Genomic DNA, 18,419 nt, shown 5'->3' with positions numbered 1-18,419 from the left:
CTTCCATTTAACTCATGTAGAATAGATTGACTGTAAAACTGCTAGGAATATTTAAAGTTTCCTGTGTTCTATGGGAACATTAAATGGATGAGAAGGATTTTTTTTTTTTTTTTAACTAATGTGGGAAAATATAAGACTTGAGTGTGGAACAAAGGCTGAAAAACCAGATCTGCAATCTGGAACAGTGGGAGGAGGTGCTAAGATATGGTGAAAGGAATATCTAAGCAATGACAGCGTATGTGCAATATACCCAAAGACTTAGTGGAATGAGGTGAGTTCACATAGCAGAATGAGCAATGTTTCCACAAAAGATAAAAAGGTTGCAATGAGGCATTCATTCATTCTAAGTTGAGCATTAGCAGGCAGTAAAGAAAGTGCTACTAGACTTATCTGATCAGGACTGGCAGGAGAAAAGCACAGATATGATTAAACAAATTAATCTTTCTGTTTATTGTATGTGTCTAGTTCTATTAAATGCATGTGTAAATTAGATACACATTGAAATTGCATACTAGAAAACTAAAATTGAATAGTATCATAAGAAATTAATATGTTCTTATATTAAAACCATGCCCATCCAGAGTCTAAAAGGTGTGAGGGAACAGACACTGAGTCAAAATTATCTGAAAGACCTGGTAGAAGACAGCTGAAACTCAATAAAATAATAACAAAATTTAGTTGAGCTCTCCAAAGTGTGTACTGGTTTGCACTGATATAACACAGTGAAAACTGTTGCCAATTTATTAATAAATATAAAATGCCACTGTGCTCCAATACATTGGGAGACTTTGCCTTTTTCAAGACAGTATCTGAATTCCTTTTAAATATATTGCAAGCTTTGTACTTGAAGGATTATCAGCATTGGATGAACACACTTTCCAAAGAAGCAGGGGTCTTTTATACAGCATTTGACAAAAATTTAATTGATCAAGATACTAGAAGCACCTATTGTCTGTGATCTGATAAAAATGCCTTATCTGATCTGAGAAAAATATGTGTACACCGAGGTCCAGAAGTAACAAAAAGTGGAGGACCTTAAATGAAATAATGAGAACTATTGTCAAGGTGAGCCTCACACAATATGATCTTCACATCTCAGAATGCAGAATGCTGTATTGAACCAGCTATTTTGCTGTTAAGTGTCTGCCAGGGATAACAATCATCTTTGCCTCTCTGGCATGCATTAAACAACAAAACCAACTGAATTTCTTGTAATTTCGCTAGTGCCTTAATGGAGTTTCATTGACCCAAACAAAAGAATGGGTCATCTTGAGAATGAATACTTTCAGAAAATGTATTTCATATAATCAGAATGATTTCTAACTGTAAATACTATCACAATTCTTTTTAGGAATTACTCAAATTTATTTTTCACAGGACTTTCACAGGAGGATTCAGAATTGATAGTGCAGGTGGTGTTCTTGATAGTGGAGGTAGGCTGTGGCTGCTTCCTGAGAACATGACAGGATGAAACCATTTGCACCAATATGTAGGTCTGTCAGCCCTACAAAATCAGGGTTTGAATCTAGAAAAATGTGGAAATCACAACTTTTAGGGAAGAGTAGTTTTTACATTGTTTCTGGCCAAGAACTGTAAGTGAGAGCAGGACTGGTCCCTTACTTCTTGCATTGGTGTAGATAAAATTAAACAGTTTTCCTTTTCAAAGTAAATCCTTTTCTTAGAATTTCAGAATCCAGTCATTTATGTTTCCATTGAGAGGAACTTTGTCGTGGGATAAAGGTTTAATCCCCAATACACTGTGCATTTTAATCAGTTTAAATCTTTGCCTGAGAACAGACATTTCACAATCAATGGATTTTAATAACCTTTGGGGGGAAATTGCATTAAAGGGAAGCGGTAATACTTTTCTAGTTTCCTCTTTGTTACTATTAGTTTTCTATTTTGTTATTAAGAATCTTAGCATGAGACCCAGATCTTAATTTTTTTCTCAGGCATTCATCTGTTCTTGATGATTTTTTTCTCATATGAAGTTCTAATCCTCTGTTTGTGACAACATAATCATTTCCACAGCAGCTAATTGCAATATTTGTAACCACTGATTAGAACTACAGGTGGGGATATGTAGTCAGGATCTACTGAATTAAAAACAAAACAAATCCCAGATAAGCCAAAATAGATGACAGAGAACAGAAATGTTTTCATAACTGGGTTTCCAAAGCAACTATTTTTATTTTTGTTTACAAAAACCAGCAGATGCAGGCACCATTGCAAGTGGAGGCCTTTTCTAGACATAGCCTTTTTATAACTCTGCTTCGCTTACATGATTTCTTTACAAAAATGGAATATAAGGTGATTGGAAATGTGTTTTTTTTTTTTTTTTCCTGATGCAACAGAAAAAGAAATCACCTGCAAACTAATGTTTCTGTCAGTCTGAGGTCTTTTTCTGAATGATTAGAGACTAGAGTAAAGCAGAGAATTTTGCTTTTATCAGCCACTATATGTTTGCTTACAGAGACAGCAAAAGAAGGAAATATCAAATAGTTTTAGAGGATCACTGAAGAAGGAGTTATTAATTTATAATTTGCCGTACAAGGAACGTGCACTGTGGCAGTGTCCCATCACCAGTGCAGGAGGCAGTTGTAGCCCACCTCTATTTCCTGCCTTCTTGCCTCCATGCTGGTACATTTTAATTATGCTCCCACCCCTAGCCAGGCAACCCTGAGGTGGATCAAGGAGAAATGAGAACAGAACTCACCCCATTATTCAGTTTTCTAGTTCAGCAGGTAGAAGCTGCTTTACAAATTTTTCCTAGATGTGCAGTTGCAACATTTTTTGATGTGTTGTATGCATTGTGGCCTGGAATTTTAAAATCAGAAATAGGTGGGATAATGACAGGAAAAAATGTTAGAGAGGCAGCAGATCAGTAGCTGACATTTTAGCCCTGAGCCTGAGGGTGGAAGTTCCAGTGCATCTGGGAAACTCTTCCTTTCTGCAGTGCATCTTCTTCCTTCAGATTGCATACAGGCAGTTATACCCAGCAGGAGAGAAAAAAAAGGGCTGTGACAATCTATCCCCAAGAGAAAAATAGAGTGCAGACATCAGAACAGCAAGACCTGGCTTAGATAAAGAAAAATTATGCTTTTACTCATTATTTGTCTTGAACCTAATTCAGTCTATATTTCTTTGAGACATTGAGGAGTTTTAATACAGATTGTGGACTATGGGAGAGTAGAAAATTTATTATTAACTAGTATTTTTTTCTGACCTATTACTTTCAACCAGCAAATAATGGTCTGTGTTACGAAATTTTTATTAGATTGAAGCTAGAAAATATGAACAGATTCATAGCAAAACTAACTGGAAAATCACAGACAATTTTTTCCCCTCCAACTGGCTCTTACACCTATGAAAATCACCTCCAAATCAATACAATTGATTATATTTCAAAGCTCATTATGAGGACAGTTTGAAATAAAATGGCAGGTTATCAGACTTTGCTTTAGATTATGTTTGTCAGTACTGTATTTTAAGACACATTTTTTAACAGTATCATTTTGAAGCTTCATTTACCACAACTTTGAATGCTTCAGTCATTGAGATATGTGTTACATGGAAAGGCAGTTTATATTATGTGGTGTAAATAAATCTATTCTGCTCCAGACCCACAAATGCAGAAATCTGATATGTACTTAAATATTTTTAATGTCAATATGCCTCTACCTGCATGTGAATCAATACAGATGAGTCCATGACCCTTTTTTATGTTCACTTTCAGTGAATATTCACAGAGTAACTGGAATTATCGACCAAAACTTTACTTATTAAAAAGAATTTTAATCTCAATTACAGAATCTTTTGCTCAAATTTATTTTTCCACTTATATGGAAAAGAATTTTGCTTTAATAGGAGTAGTGGACTCCTCTGATGGAAGAAATGCTCTTCAGGGAAAAAAACCTGAATATTGGGTATATAAAAAGAAGTAATTTGAAACTGTAATTGTGAAGCAACTGAAATTGCCTTTGCCCCATAATAGATTAAATCAATTGTGAGCAACCAAGTGTAAGAGGGAAAAGAAAAAACCAAACCACTCAAAAATGCTGCAGACAAAGGCATGGACTAAGTGCTTCATTTTTTTTTTCTCTTTCTGCTTATTGAAGAACAATCACAAGTATTATCAAGGCTACTGTTCTCCAAGACTGTGGTAGACCTCACAGAAGGATAAATTAAATGAAATAATTTGGTAAGGAAGATGGTAGCATATTCTTTCATTGAAAATTGTCACTTTTCTATCCTGGGCACAGTGGGATGCCTGCCTGCCTGCAAACAAAAAGATCATGCCTTGTTTCTGCCTGGACTAACCCCTATTTTTCCTTTGGTGCTCCAGAGGGTCTCCCAAGGGTGTCTCTAGTTCCACTCCCTGAATTCCACCCCTTTTACACTGCCAGAAAACTGTTGGCTTTTATGCTCCAGCCTGTTACCCAATTTCTTTTCACTTATTTAGGCTCTCTCTGAAATAAAACCTGTTTATTTGTGGAAATCCACACTCTTCACAGCCCCAAAATTATGAGAATCTGTTAGTTAATACTGTATAATCATCTGAAAATAAATGTGATGCCATATCATAGCTGAGTCCCCAGCAGAAACTGCTCCACCTCAGATTCTCAGGGGATATCTCCTTTATCATCCCCTGGCGACTTTTAAAACTTACCAAGGACACTCTGAGCATCTGCTGGTTGGTCTAGCATCATAGTGTTGTGTTAGTGGTCTTTATTTCTTCACTCCACTGAACTGCAACAGCCAGCTGCTGAAGTAAGTGCATGAAATCGTTTGTCTTTCAGCTTGAGCAGAGTACTTAGGACAGACACCAGTAAGAGGAACTTGTGCTTGCTGCTACAAGGATGAGATTCGTGTAAGTCCCTTGTAAAATGCTGGTGCCATCAAGGATGAACAATGCTGTATTTGTTCATCCAGTTTGGAAAAAGTGAAAGTGCCAGTTCCCAGAATTCTTCTAGCTTGTTCTCTTCCAGCAGTGCAACCCCTTCCCAGAAGTCTCTCCCTTCTTCAGACTCAGCTACTGATAAAGAGAGAGGGGGGAAGATACCTACATTTTGCAGGTGACCTGCTGCATGCTGGAATAACTGGAGTTCATGACCACAAGAGACAGCTAAACCTGAGAGCAATCCATATGCTGAACTGTTCCTGCCTGAAAGCTTCTGAGGCAACATTTCAGTGTGATACTACAGTTACAATTTTCACAAAGAGTTCAAAGGCAAAGGTCAGCTTTCAAACTGCTTTCACTGAAAAGTTTAACCAGCTAAGTCCTCAAAAGTAGATGATAAATTATGAAAATCTATGAAAATACAAGATAGCCCATATTTAATTCTGAGTTCTTACCTCCATTTGACTTATGTGATTTCACCACGCTGAACAGTGACTGGGTAATTGTTGCAGTGTCAGGGTTGCTACTAAATGACATTTCTTGTGCTCTAAAACACTGCGCTGGGAAATGTTCTGTTTGCTATCAACCTAAATAATAGTTAGATGTTGGGTTGCATCCCTAACTTAATCAGGTGGCTTGTTAAATGCTTTTAGAGATTAGAAGTATGTTTAAAAAAAAAAAAAAGTAAAATATGTATGAATATATATGTCTGGCTATATTTTATATTAAACAAAGTGCAGTTATTTCTCCCATTCCTCCAAATGATCTATGAATAAAAAGATGTAATCCATTGGACAAATTATTGATCAGATTATATTACTGGACTGATTTAATTTGTTTGACTAAAAGTAGATAAAATATCAAAGCAGGAAAGAAGAAAATGGGCAGACACAAATATATCTAGACTAAGATTATTCAGTTTTTCAGAATGTTTTTGAGGCACTTCATAATATTAGACAATTCATTGAATTCATAGAAGATGTACTGTCATTCTGATGAGAGCGGAGCAGATTGTTGTCAATGAATTTAGTCTCTTTGGATCAACAATTTTCTGTGGTAAGGTTCTTGAATTTATCTGCTTAATTTTACTTGGAGGTTGGGTTTTTTTCCTCTCTTTTTTCCCCCCTTTTCTACTGGGATTATGCTATCAGGAAAACATTATTAATATTTTACAGCTGAGTAAAGTTGGGCTGGTATTAGTTGCATTTTTTCCATGTATGAAATCTGGGTTTGATTATTTTTTGTTTTAGTTTCTTTTGTGAACAGATGTATGACTGAGGAGACCAAAGAACAGAAACTGTTATTCAATAATTAACATCTGCCTGGACAGCAAGGATTTTACATGGAACATAATTTCTAAAGCCAGTAAGTCAGTGCAGGATTTTATGGCTGGGTCTTAGGCTTCAGGCTTATTTTCTTTTTAACACCTGCACAATCTAAACATGTAGGGGAAGTCAAAGCTCTGCTTTTTTCATAACCACATTTTAGGTTTCCAGACTAAGGTGGTGTGAAAAGAGGATGTCACACCAAGAGAATGTGGAATGTATGTACAGTTATGACCACTCTGCATGTACAGTTTGAAAAGTATATACGTACAGTGTGGAATGTATGTACAGTTTATGACCACTCTGATGTGAGTATTTGAACATACAACATAAAAAATTATTCTCAGTGTAAGCAGGGACATGCAGAATTTCTTGGCAACCACAAAAGGAATGCACAAAGTGGAAGAAAGTGTTGTGGTTTTTTTTAATTTGAGCCAATATTAGAACATATCATATGGCATTCATTCATCTGTGCTTGAGACATAAAGTAAGAAACTTTAAACAAAAATGGATTTTTAAAAAGTATCATTTTCAGTAAAAAGGACCATGCTGTTCCTATTTATTTTTTCTCCACAAAATCTTGCTAATAGGAAATCAGTTCATTTTTCCTCTCTCTTCTCATCTCAATTTTTTTTTTTAGTTAGTATTCTTCATACTTGTTAGATTTCTTCTGGAACTGCTTGTTAGAGTGTATTTGTTGGAGAGTGTTTCACTTTATGCCCTATCTCAAAAACTGTGTTTACTGCTGTTTTTAATGTGTCTAATATCACTTCAAGTGTGTTTGTGTCTGCTCTGCTTTCTTTCAGCATTTTTGTCATGTGCTTTAATTTTCTCTATTGGTTTTAAGTATGTTTGTCCAAGTGATTATGTGATAGATCTTTATTCTTCCTCTTAATTATTGTATTTTTGTGTGTGTATATGAATGGTGCTTTACAACAGCTTTGTATATGTTTACTTATGAACTCTGGACAGAGTTTCCATATGCAATATGAGGCAATCTACAAAAGGGAGAGAGAAAGACATATAACTAAATAAGTAGGGATAAATGAATGTGAAAGATTTCTCAAACTCAGAATTTTGAGAACTGAAATTTCATGGGAAATTAATTGCTACTATGTGCATGCATATATCTGGGCCAGATTTTCTTCTTTAGCCTAGCTCATTCTAAGTACTAAAGGCAAGCTAAGGGCAAGTGGAAAAGAAAGAAAATGTCAAATATCTGTTGTCAAGATTGCAGCAAAGGGAGACAGAAAGAGGACAGCTGCAGGGAAAAAGCCAGGAAGATGGATATGTATAGGACTGTGTACTTAACAGCTGAAAGAGTTATTCCAGGGCCATATTAAAAATACAAATAATGGATTAGAAACATATTAGGGAACAAAGACTGGGAAGTATTACAAAATGAAGAGCCTATTCCTTTTCCTTGTATTTTACTGAAAATGAAGAGTCATAATTTCACCAAGTTAACTTTTTAATTTTCTAGAAGACTGCTGTGCTGTTTTATCTGGGATTGTGATAGAAGGCACATTTTATATTCCCTTTATATTTTGGCAGGGAGCTGACACTTTGTTATTTACATGCATTATGTGTTTATGTTTCATTACACAGTATAATAATATGACACGGCTAAATGACAAAGTCCCCAGCGAACATTTTAAGCAGTACACATCCCAGGACTGCAGTAAACATGCTAAATTACAAATTCATGGACTGGTGAATATGGTCATTCAGCGATAAAAGAATAGCTCATCTTAATAGACAGTGTGTTCTGTTGAAAGGGCATGGGCAATAGGATAGTGGTTTCTTTATTTATTTACTTAAGGGCTGAGGCTAGAAGCATCCAAGGAAAGAGTATGCAAATTTATTTATAGCACAAGGCAGAAGAAGTTTGGAGCTGTTAAGAGGTATACAGAGTGGGAGAAATCCTACAGACTTTAATGGTGTTTTCATCACTATTTTCTACAGTTACTGAAGAAAGCGCAAAGGTACTCACACATTAATTGGAAATTAAAGGCAAAATTTAGTGAAGAATACTAGATTTTATTACCAGATTACTCCAAAATCTCAGTCAATTAAAAATAACAGCCTCAGGAGGCTACACATGAGTTTTGAACTTAGTCCCTCTCTCTCTACCTATTATCCTCCTTGTCATCTTCTCATGCCCTTAATGTCTGTATTATGTCACACCATTTTATTTTTTGGTGTAAGAAATGTCACTTTTATTCCTGACTTTTGCTAAGAACTTTAAAAAGAAATATGGCTGATGAAAAAACGAGATAAAAACAAAAGGCATTATGTACTTCCCCCCCCCCCCCTTTCCTTTTTTTTTTTTGAAAAAAAAGACGGCCAAAGGAATGGGGGGGGGGGGGGGGGGGGCAGGATGAGAGAGGGGATAGGATGCAATCATCAGCTAAAGAACAAAACAAGAATAAAAAATAATTCCCAAGCCTTTTACTTAAAATGCACTTTGTTTTAAGGTTTCTAATTATAATTCCCCATCCTGGAAGGGGAAACCTAGGTTGGATGGGACTTTGGGAAACCTATCCTATTGGAAGGTATCTCTATCCACGGTAGGAGATTTGGATCTAGACAGTCTTTAAGGTCCCTTCCAACTCAAGCCATTCAATAACTCTGCTTTATGATTCTGTTTATCTAAAGCTACTATTGATTCTTGATGATTATTCTATAAAAAGATTTAACATTCGCCTTTCCCCCAACAGTATGTTTTGCTTTTCTATATAGACTGTGCTCCTTGAATTCTATCCCAGATTCTGAATGCCTCATCTCTAGTCAAGGATCATGCTAATCATCTGTCAATCCCTCTCTCTGTAAGATTTTCAAGCTGGTGAGTCCCTTGAAGCCATAGTGATCCCAACCTATACATGCACATCCTCGGGCTAACAGCTTCATGACTCATAGTTACAATGAAAGGAGAACAGATTATTCTAGAAGGTCATAATGAAGGTAGTGTAGTGCAGACTGTTGAAAATAGAGAAGTAAAGTGATACGAAGACTTTCTTCAAAAAAGTGAACCAAGAAAGTCTTTGTTTCACATTAATTCTTTGGGATTATATAAAGACAGAAGACTGCAGAGTTGAAACCATATGTGTTTAGACAAAAATAACTTAATTACTGTAGGTTAACTGAGAGCTGGCTCAGAAATCTAAGAAGTTATGAAAACACCATAGTAACAGGAGAGTATATGCAGTAAAGGACAATATATCTTTAAGATCAGAGAAGTTATATTCTGCATGCAGAATGGCTTAGCAGAATGGGAGCAGTCTGGATAGAAATGTATGACAGAGAAGCTACAAACTATGTCATAAGGAAATAGATAAAAATGTGCAAAGTGTGAAAAGAGACAGGTCAGGAAAAGTTTGTACCCATAACAGCTTCTCTTAAAGAGGCACATCATTAATCATGAAGACTTCAATTACCCTGGCATAGACTAGAATAGAAGTTGTGAAATGACCATGGAAAGTTATTTCTGGAGGTAAAATGGAGCTATTTCTTTTCAAATCTTCTGAGCGATCAAGCAGGCCAGACATGTATTTGGATGTGTCCCCAAGAAAATAAATATATGTGATTAATGAGACAAAAGTTGGTGAAGATTTGATTAATGTGATTGTAGAGCAACAGCATCAAATTTTAGGGAGTCAAGAGAATATTCATAAGGCTAGGAGAACGAAAATACTGGACTTTTAAAAGGTACAGTTTGAAGAATATGAAATATATTGAGAATAGGGTACAAAATATTTTAAAACATGCTAAATCCATGTAGCAGAAAGGGAAGCTACTTATGATAAAAAGAGAAAAGATAAAAATTTAGGATTTTACAATTATATAACAATAAAAACAATACCTGGGGAGATTCCCAGGTGGCATAAATATAACTTCATTTCTTGGGCCCTTTTACACCAGCTAGAGATGGCAGAATGTTTAAAGTAAGATTAAGGTATGAAAAAAATCAGACAAAAATGAGATTTATAAGTCAAATGTTGCACAGAGAAGATTATACAAAAAAAAAATAGTGATAAAAAAAGAAATTAGAATTTCTACAATGAAATACACCTACTTCTAAAGCAATTTCACTATCAAAAAAAAGCTTTTATTTTCACAAATACACAAAACAGGTATTTTTTTCTGTTTATGATTCCTGCTGGTTTTATTTGTAATTCCACCATGAATTAAAAAGCTCAGATCATAATAAGGTACACGTAGACAATTTAAAGCAATATCTTCATGTAAAGCATATTACACAGAAAAATATGTTATTCATTTTTATGCCCTGTGTGTCTGACTAAAACAACAACATAAATTTGGTTGAAGTGAACGTAATGTATCATACAGTTGAAAAATAAAACAAGAACTGTAGGAGGTCTTTAAGCTATTTAAATAATTTCATGGACTTTAAGAGCCATTCCCTGTGAATCATGCTGTTTACAAATACCCAAATTAATTTTTTAAAGATTGACAAGCTGAAAAACTCCATATAAACCCAATGTATTAATGTTTCTGTGATATTTTGTTGGAAAGTGAAGAAAAGTTTTCCCCAGGAGAATGGCATATAGCTCAGTACACAGTCATAAACAAAGTGAGAGTGAGTGCCTTACTGTAATATAGAACTCTGTGCTATGAGATAACTGCTGAGAATGTGGGTAAAAACCAAAGCAGTAATTAAACATTTATTTACTTTGGAAAAACAGAATTGCTTGTGAGGTAAAAGCACCCAAAACAAATGAGAAAAAGTTGGGTTTTTCACATCGAAGGTTACAAAGAAACCTGAGAGCATCAGAGCCAGTTCCACTGGAAACCAATACTTTGTCATGACCAAAATGAAAAAGCTGCAAGGCTGACTGAAACTCAGCTGTGTATCACGAATGTTTTCAGCAAAAATATTCAGGGCACTGTGATCTAAAATAAGAAAAAACCCTATGTTCTGAAAGAGAAGTTATTGGAAAAAAATGTATTTTTTGTTATATACAATTGTGAAAAAGCTGAAATTTTCCACATCATCTCTAAAAATAAATTTATAAATTGAAAGCTGTTAGAAGGTTCAAAGTCTATACATTTTGTAGCCTAGGTAAGAGCACTTCTTAAATGATAGACATGTCCTGATGTTTTCTTTGTCAAATTGTATCCTGTGAAGGAATCATTTGTAGGCAGAATGACCTTTTCAGTACAGCTAACATTGAAGAACAACACAGAAAGCGGGCTCATGGGCCACAGGAAGGAGAGCAGAGAGAGAAAGGAGATGTCTTCAGTGGAGAGCAGAGAAGCTTACCTAGCAGACTTTCCAGACACTGAGAAGGGCTATGATTCTGTCCAGACTTCCAACAGGGTAAGATGACCTGTCATGTACTGCATTCTTTTCTTCTCTTCCCTTTGTGTTATCTCACCATTTTACTCTGCTTGTAAATTCTCCCACTGGCTCAAGAACTATAAGCTGCTCTAGATAAACAGGTGAAAAGTTTAAAAATACCATGAATCAGGAGTAAAAAAAATCCCTTTAAAAAGAGGAACTTAAGTCTGAAATGTCAAAATATATTCTTCTTCAGCATTGGAAAGCTTAAGATACTTAGGTAGCTGTTGCCTGCTTTTAAAAGAAAGATATTCTGCCTGGCAAGAGAGGATGGGGAGCATGGACCTGTGCACATTGATCCTCTCTCCCACATCACCTGGTAAGAGGGCCTGGATAGAGTGCATCCCAGCTCTTTCAGGTTCCATCCCCAAGCAACCAGTTCACAGCTTGGGTGCAAAGCAGCTGATGTCCACCTAGTTAGCACCTTACTGGGGACTGTGGCGGGCTTGGGATCTACATACAGCCTGGCATTTACATTACAGACATGAATTCTTTCTTCCATAAGGAAAACCTCAGTGTTTCTGTTTTTGGATTTAAATTGTTTGCAAGTAGGCCTTCTACTTTTTAATTTATGCAGTGTGCTTGCATATCAAACAGATTATGAGGAGAGCAGATGAGTAAGCCTTTGTACGGACTGCAGCTGCCCAGGTGCTGCCTGCGGGGTGCAGGGTGCCCTCTGAGAGGAGAGACCAGCTGCCCCGTGCTGAACATGATCAGCTGCAGCTCTTTCCAAAAGACCCAGTGCAGGGCATAGCTGGGCCTTGCAGCCAAGGTGGTGGTGACTCTGAGAAAATGTACCTAATTAAAGGCCAAGGATGCCACTGGCACAGAGGGGAATAGGTGAAACCAGTGAGAAACACCAGTGTGAACATGAAGGTCAGAGGAGGAGGAGGAGGAGCTGATGCTCCAGGTCCCACAGGAGATATCCCCATCGCAGCCCTTGGACAGCGTCCTTCCAGACAGGATGGGCTTTCCCTGAAGGAACTGCGATTCATGAGGATGTCATGCTGGAGAAGAGGGAAAGTATGGAAGGAAGAAGGAGCAGAGAGAGCAGCAACAATTACATGCTGACCACAGTGCCTCCTGCCCCCCATCCTCCCTCTGCTGCCAGGGAGTATACAGGGATGAAAGAGTGCACTTGAGCCTGGCAGAAGCAGTAGGAGAGACATTAATGTTTGTCTTAATTTCTCACTATCTGCATCCAGTTTAATTGAATATAAATTAATGCTAATTTTCCTTAGATCAAGTCAGTTTCACTCACAGTAGCAATTAGCAAGTGCTATTCCTGTCTTGACCCATGAGCTTTCTTTTTCTCATTTTGTCTTGCCTTGGAAAGGGAGTAAACGAGCATCTTGGTGGGAGGTGGCCTGTTAGCCAAGGCTAACCACCATGAATTTGAAAAACTAAGTGAGGAAATTGAAGCTAAAATTCAGAATGAGAGAGAAATAGTATGTAAACAATCACAGAGAAGTTCAGGACAGAGTTTCCCACAGAAATGCAGGAGTTTCCATTTCCACCCTGACTTACTGAGAAATTGGCAGTCCTGCCATCAAGGTCTGCAACCAACTTAGAGGAGAAGGAAAGGGAGGGGTCTTCTGCCTTTCCATCAGCAATGACTTCCTGCTCTCCAGGAAAGGCGAGATAGAGAGAACAGAGCCTGTTCTTTTCCCTGGATATTTTCCAGCTGTGATAATCCGTTTTTTTTTTCTGTTCAACACCTTAATATGGCAAAATTACTGTATAAGTTTTGCTTTATCTGATGGCAGAGAAACATATAAACATTCAAATGCAAATTTGATTATTCTGATCTTACTTAGATCAACTTTTATTCTCCATTACTAGTTCTGGTAATGTTACAAACAAGTTTCCAGTTCATAAAACCACAAAAAGAGTCAAAATTATGACCCTGAAAATTTTCTCTCTTCACAAACTGTCACGATAAAAAGAATGCCATAACAAAACTGGAAAGGTCCAGAAGATAAATGTTTTAACTCACATATACTTAGAGTTTAAACAGAACAGTAAGAAAGATTGGAAAAAACAGATTACTATAATATCCTTGACAATAAGGATTTTTGAAACCTTTACCTTTTAATTTGGCAATCTACGCAGTGTTGTGTCATAATGGAGTGTCATTAAAAAGTGTCTGAATTAGGCTAACCTACAGAATGGACTGGGATGGAAGAGGGCAGATATATGCAATAAATAGAGGAAAAAGCCTCAGGCACACAGCAAAGTTGTATAAAGAGAAAACTGGGCACACACACAAGTGCACATATACGATACAATATTCCTATATCTGTGTTTACTCTCAAGAGGTATTCTTCTGAAAAATAAATTACAGCAGCAGGTGAAAAGCCTACAAGGGAACCAGATAGATTAACAGTGCTGCAGAATTCTGTCTCCTGTACAAAGGGAAAGTATACATCATAGTTACTGTCACAATTGACTGTTTTAAAGAATCGAGAGCAAGTGCAACTGCTGGGCTTAAAAAAGAGTAATAACAACTGTCTTTGTGACACTGCAGCTTGTAAGCTGCTGTGATGTTAGGTTGGTGGACAGAAAAAGAGCTAGCAAATCATCCATAAATCATTGAGCCTAAGCAGAGATAGAGTTTCTTGGCTTTTCAACCATCCAGGAAATCAACCTGGATTTTCAGTAGTACAAATGAGAAATACTGCACAAGGGCAGCCACAGAATCCCAAGTGTGTACAAGACAGATTGATAGAGTGTCTTCAACTTCAAAGTGCCAGTTTGTACATAAATTAGGAAACTCATAAACTGCCTTTTAAATACCAGTTCCATTGCATATGTTATTCCGGCTATTTTGGATTTATACTTTCATCAAGTTACCTTTTTCTGTAATGTCACTGAACATGATAGGAGAGGAGACTAGGATGTAGAGCAGGTTGTACATTAATTTTGGTCTTGTACAGGCCCTCAGTAAATATGGAAAAAATAATTAGAAGGGTAGAAACTCAAAAGATATGTAGAACCTGTGAGATTACAGGCCCTTTAAACATGTGTTTAAAGGTTTCATTTAACAAGCACAAATTTTAAACAAGCAGATGCTTAAAGAAACTCTCCAACAGCCAGTACACGAAAGATATTGCACTAATAATATCTTATTAGTGTGTATAAATCACTAGTAAATGCAAATATATTGAAAAACATACACAAAACAAGTCAGAAAAATGTAATTATTTTTTTTTAAGGCTTTCCATCAAATCTAGAGCCTGGAAAAATTGTATTATCTCCAGCTTCCTGTTAACATTCAATGCAAACCTCAAAACCTCACAAGTTTTTTTAATTTCCCAATATAGCCTTGTACCTCAACTGTCAAAGGCAAGAATAAATCACTGTTTAAAATCTTACCTCTCTGACATTCCTGGTGTAGACTGAAACAGGTATGCTGAGTTGATCTTTCGAGAATTGAAAAAATCCTTCAACTCAAGTTTTCTTTTGGCTTAATGCAACTAGGTTACAGAACAGAAGTTTCTTTACCTTTGTATATTCTGCTTTCAGGTTTGGGTTGCTTTTTTTTTTTATGCTTCATGCATAGCACATGGCAGTAAATGAAGATATAGTATTTATCAGAGGTAAATATATTCCATAAAGAAGAAGACATGGAAAAAGAAACAGTTCCAAGCAATGAAGCGTCTCTATAGACTGTCTGTTGTACAGTAGGGAGATACACTTCAAACCTGCCAAAGAAATTATTCCCTACTAAACAAATTGGCAAAACTCTTGTTGACTTCTAGGCAATGAGAATTTTGCCAGATAAAGACTTTAGGATATGGCCCTATGTGAACTATGTATGACACGAATGTTAAATAGGGCTTGTGGCCTGATGGGAGTTCTGTGCTTAAGGCTGTACTTCCAGTGAGCATTTGTATATCCAATTCTCTGCATTCATTAATTGGACTTTGGTAGATATCTTAGCCACACAGTAGCTGCTTCATGGATTATACAATCCTTCTTCCACTTGTACCGAAGAACATAAAGAAACCTAAATTTTGAGTATGTTACAAAGTGCTCATCTAATTCCATGTGTTATAATTCAAGAGGCTTTCCTGCAAACCCTTTCTGTAGCCCCGATAAAACCCACAATTTTACCAGAACTTAAAGTTCTTTATTTGTGAAGAACTGGAAAATTGACCCCACGTGTCACATGCCCTGAAGTGGAAAATAGTGAATTAAAGCAAATCTTTTTGCTTTAAAATTCTATCTTAAAAAAAAATTAAATCAAGGCAAAATAAAATTAAACTATGACAAATGGAAAGCTTTTTCTTGTTTGTTTTGTGTACTGATTTCCACTCATCTTTCCCTGATACTCATATGTTATTTCCTTGTCTTCTCTTTTCTAAAAGTAGATACTTTGAAAACTATGATGCTGAAATTGTAAATTATTGACTGTATCTTAAGCTATAGGTACAGTAAAAGACTGTAAAAACCAGTTCCTTAGCTAAACCTAATATAAACTTTGCTTCATTAATAGCCCACAAGCATTCAACTTACTGTCCTTGCACCTGATGTACCATAAGATGATATACCATGAAATTCCTGGATAATTAACATAGACATTTCTATTTGCTTCTTAAAAAGATATGCAACATTGCACTGTATTATGTACAAACATAGTGAAAAAGAACATTGGCAGAGCAGTTCTGATTGTTCTACAAGCTGTTTTTCTCTGATAATAGTTGCACAATTCTAAACATGGTCTTGTTGGTTTAGTTTGCTTCATTTCATGAACCTGTATAAACTACAGTACCCAAAGGTCCTCTTCTTATAGTGTACAATTTATCTGTTGCAGTTGCATCAAGATTTTCTCTGTGCAGGGAAGACATATAACATAGGCAGGATGAAGTGAATGTACCACAAGAGAAAAGTTTAGAGAACCTATAGAGTTCCCAAGTGCCTGGAAAAGGTAAGAAGCAGCTGGAAAGGTACTCAGAGTGGGAAATACTATAGGTGTTGGGGGAAAAAAAGGTATTTCCTCTGTTTAAAAGTAAATTAAATTTAATACAACAAAAGTAAATAAAATAAAACATTCAAAGAAACTTCAATGTCCGCACAGCAAATAGCACTCAAAGATTGGTTTACAGAGGTTCAGATGTTAACACAGAGAGAAAGAGCAAGAAATACTCATATACACATAAAAATATATAATATCTATATGTTCTATCCAAAGCCTCCAAAAGACCAATCTTTGTTAAAAAAACAAGATGGGGACCTGAAGTCTACCATCATCTTTAATCTTTTAGCTCTTCCAGATATAAATGTGTCCCTGCAATTTTTCAAACATTATCTCTTTCATTATTGTTACTCATTTAATGTGCAAGGATTCATTATCCCAACTAATCACATATGCAAATACATGAACTGCAACTCATTTTTCCACTGAAGTAGTTGGGGTCAAAATAGCTCAATAGTTACCTTTATCAATCAGCTACCAGGTTGTGACTAATAAATAACTTGATAAAAGACCTTCTACAGAACAATGGATTTTTCATTTTCTTCTCTATCTAAAAGGGAGAATATGGATGATAGTTAGCCATGATCATCTTAAAATTGTATTATAACTTTATGTTGCCTGTCATGTAGCAATTCCCTCAAAGTCATAACTTACCTGAAAAACAAACATTATAGTTTCAGGAGTCTTTTGTATATTTGTTTCATGAGGACATGATTAGTAAATTTTCCTTGTATTTATCATTCATAATAAATAACATTTCCTTATATTTATTATTTCCTTGTATTTGTTTGTTGTTATTTTTTCTTCCTCTTCTTTTCAAGGCTGAGGATCTATAACACAAATTGAATGTATTGAGTTCTTTAGGGTCATTCTTCTTTTAGAGACACAGTCAAAAAAAAAATTCCTGTCTCACTGACACATAAAAAAACTACATGACCTCAGTGAGAAAATGTTTGAATATGTCATGGTTTGACCAGGAAGTGAGGTTTTGGGAAAGTTATTGTCAAACCAATCAGTGGCTAGATTTCAAATTGGCACCAGATGTGGCCACTGAAGACTTGGATACGCCTCTGAGAACACACAGGGGTTAAAAGCAGAGTATTCTCAGAAAGACTTCCTCTTTGGAGCTCGGCAGGTGAGCGATTCAAATCTCCTCCCCTGCCCAGCTCTGTCTGGGTCGGGGAGGGGGAGGCCATGCAGCTTGAGAGAAAGAAGCCGAAGCCTTGCCAGATGCAAAAGTGGAAGAGACCTAGGATGGTTTGGGCAGCCCCCCCCGGGAAAAAAGTGATAGAGACTGTACAAACTAGAAATTTGATATTCTTGTGCCGGCACCACGGTCAGGAGGAGAAGGGGGGGGGCAAGGTGCCCAGCCGCTGGCAGACCAGGCTGAGCTTTTAACTCTTTTAGTGTTGAAACAATAGAAGCTATAAAAACACTGATCCTCCTCAGCTGGGAATTGAGAGGGGACGGAGGATGGGAAAGATGAAGAAAGTTTGAGTAGATGAAGGAATGCCAGCAGATAGAGCACCTGAGATAGAAGAGATTGATTGAAATAACTTTAGCTAGACTTTCCTCTTACATAGCCACGGGCGAAGCCAGTTTCTTCCGATAATGCAGAGACTGCACCTTGGGGGAGGCGGCTGGCCGGAAGCCAGGAATGATAAGGCCGCGAGGAGAAGCAGAAGGAACAGAGACTGAGGGGGAGGGTGTGGTAGAACCCTTGGCCGTCAGCAAAGAATCTCTGTTCCTGAGCCCCAGGCCCCAGGGGACTGAAATGGGGGGGACAGGCGTCCCAAATGGTGAGAGGCGGCCACTTCTTAGAACTAAGTAAAAAGCATTCTTAAAAAAAACCTA

The sequence above is a fragment of the Pyrgilauda ruficollis genome, unplaced genomic scaffold, assembly GCF_017590135.1.
Source record: "Pyrgilauda ruficollis isolate IOZ18807 unplaced genomic scaffold, ASM1759013v1 scaffold41, whole genome shotgun sequence".
NCBI lineage: Eukaryota > Metazoa > Chordata > Aves > Passeriformes > Passeridae > Pyrgilauda > Pyrgilauda ruficollis.
The sequence above is the reverse complement of the archived record's forward strand: the minus strand, read 5'-3'. Positions refer to the sequence as shown.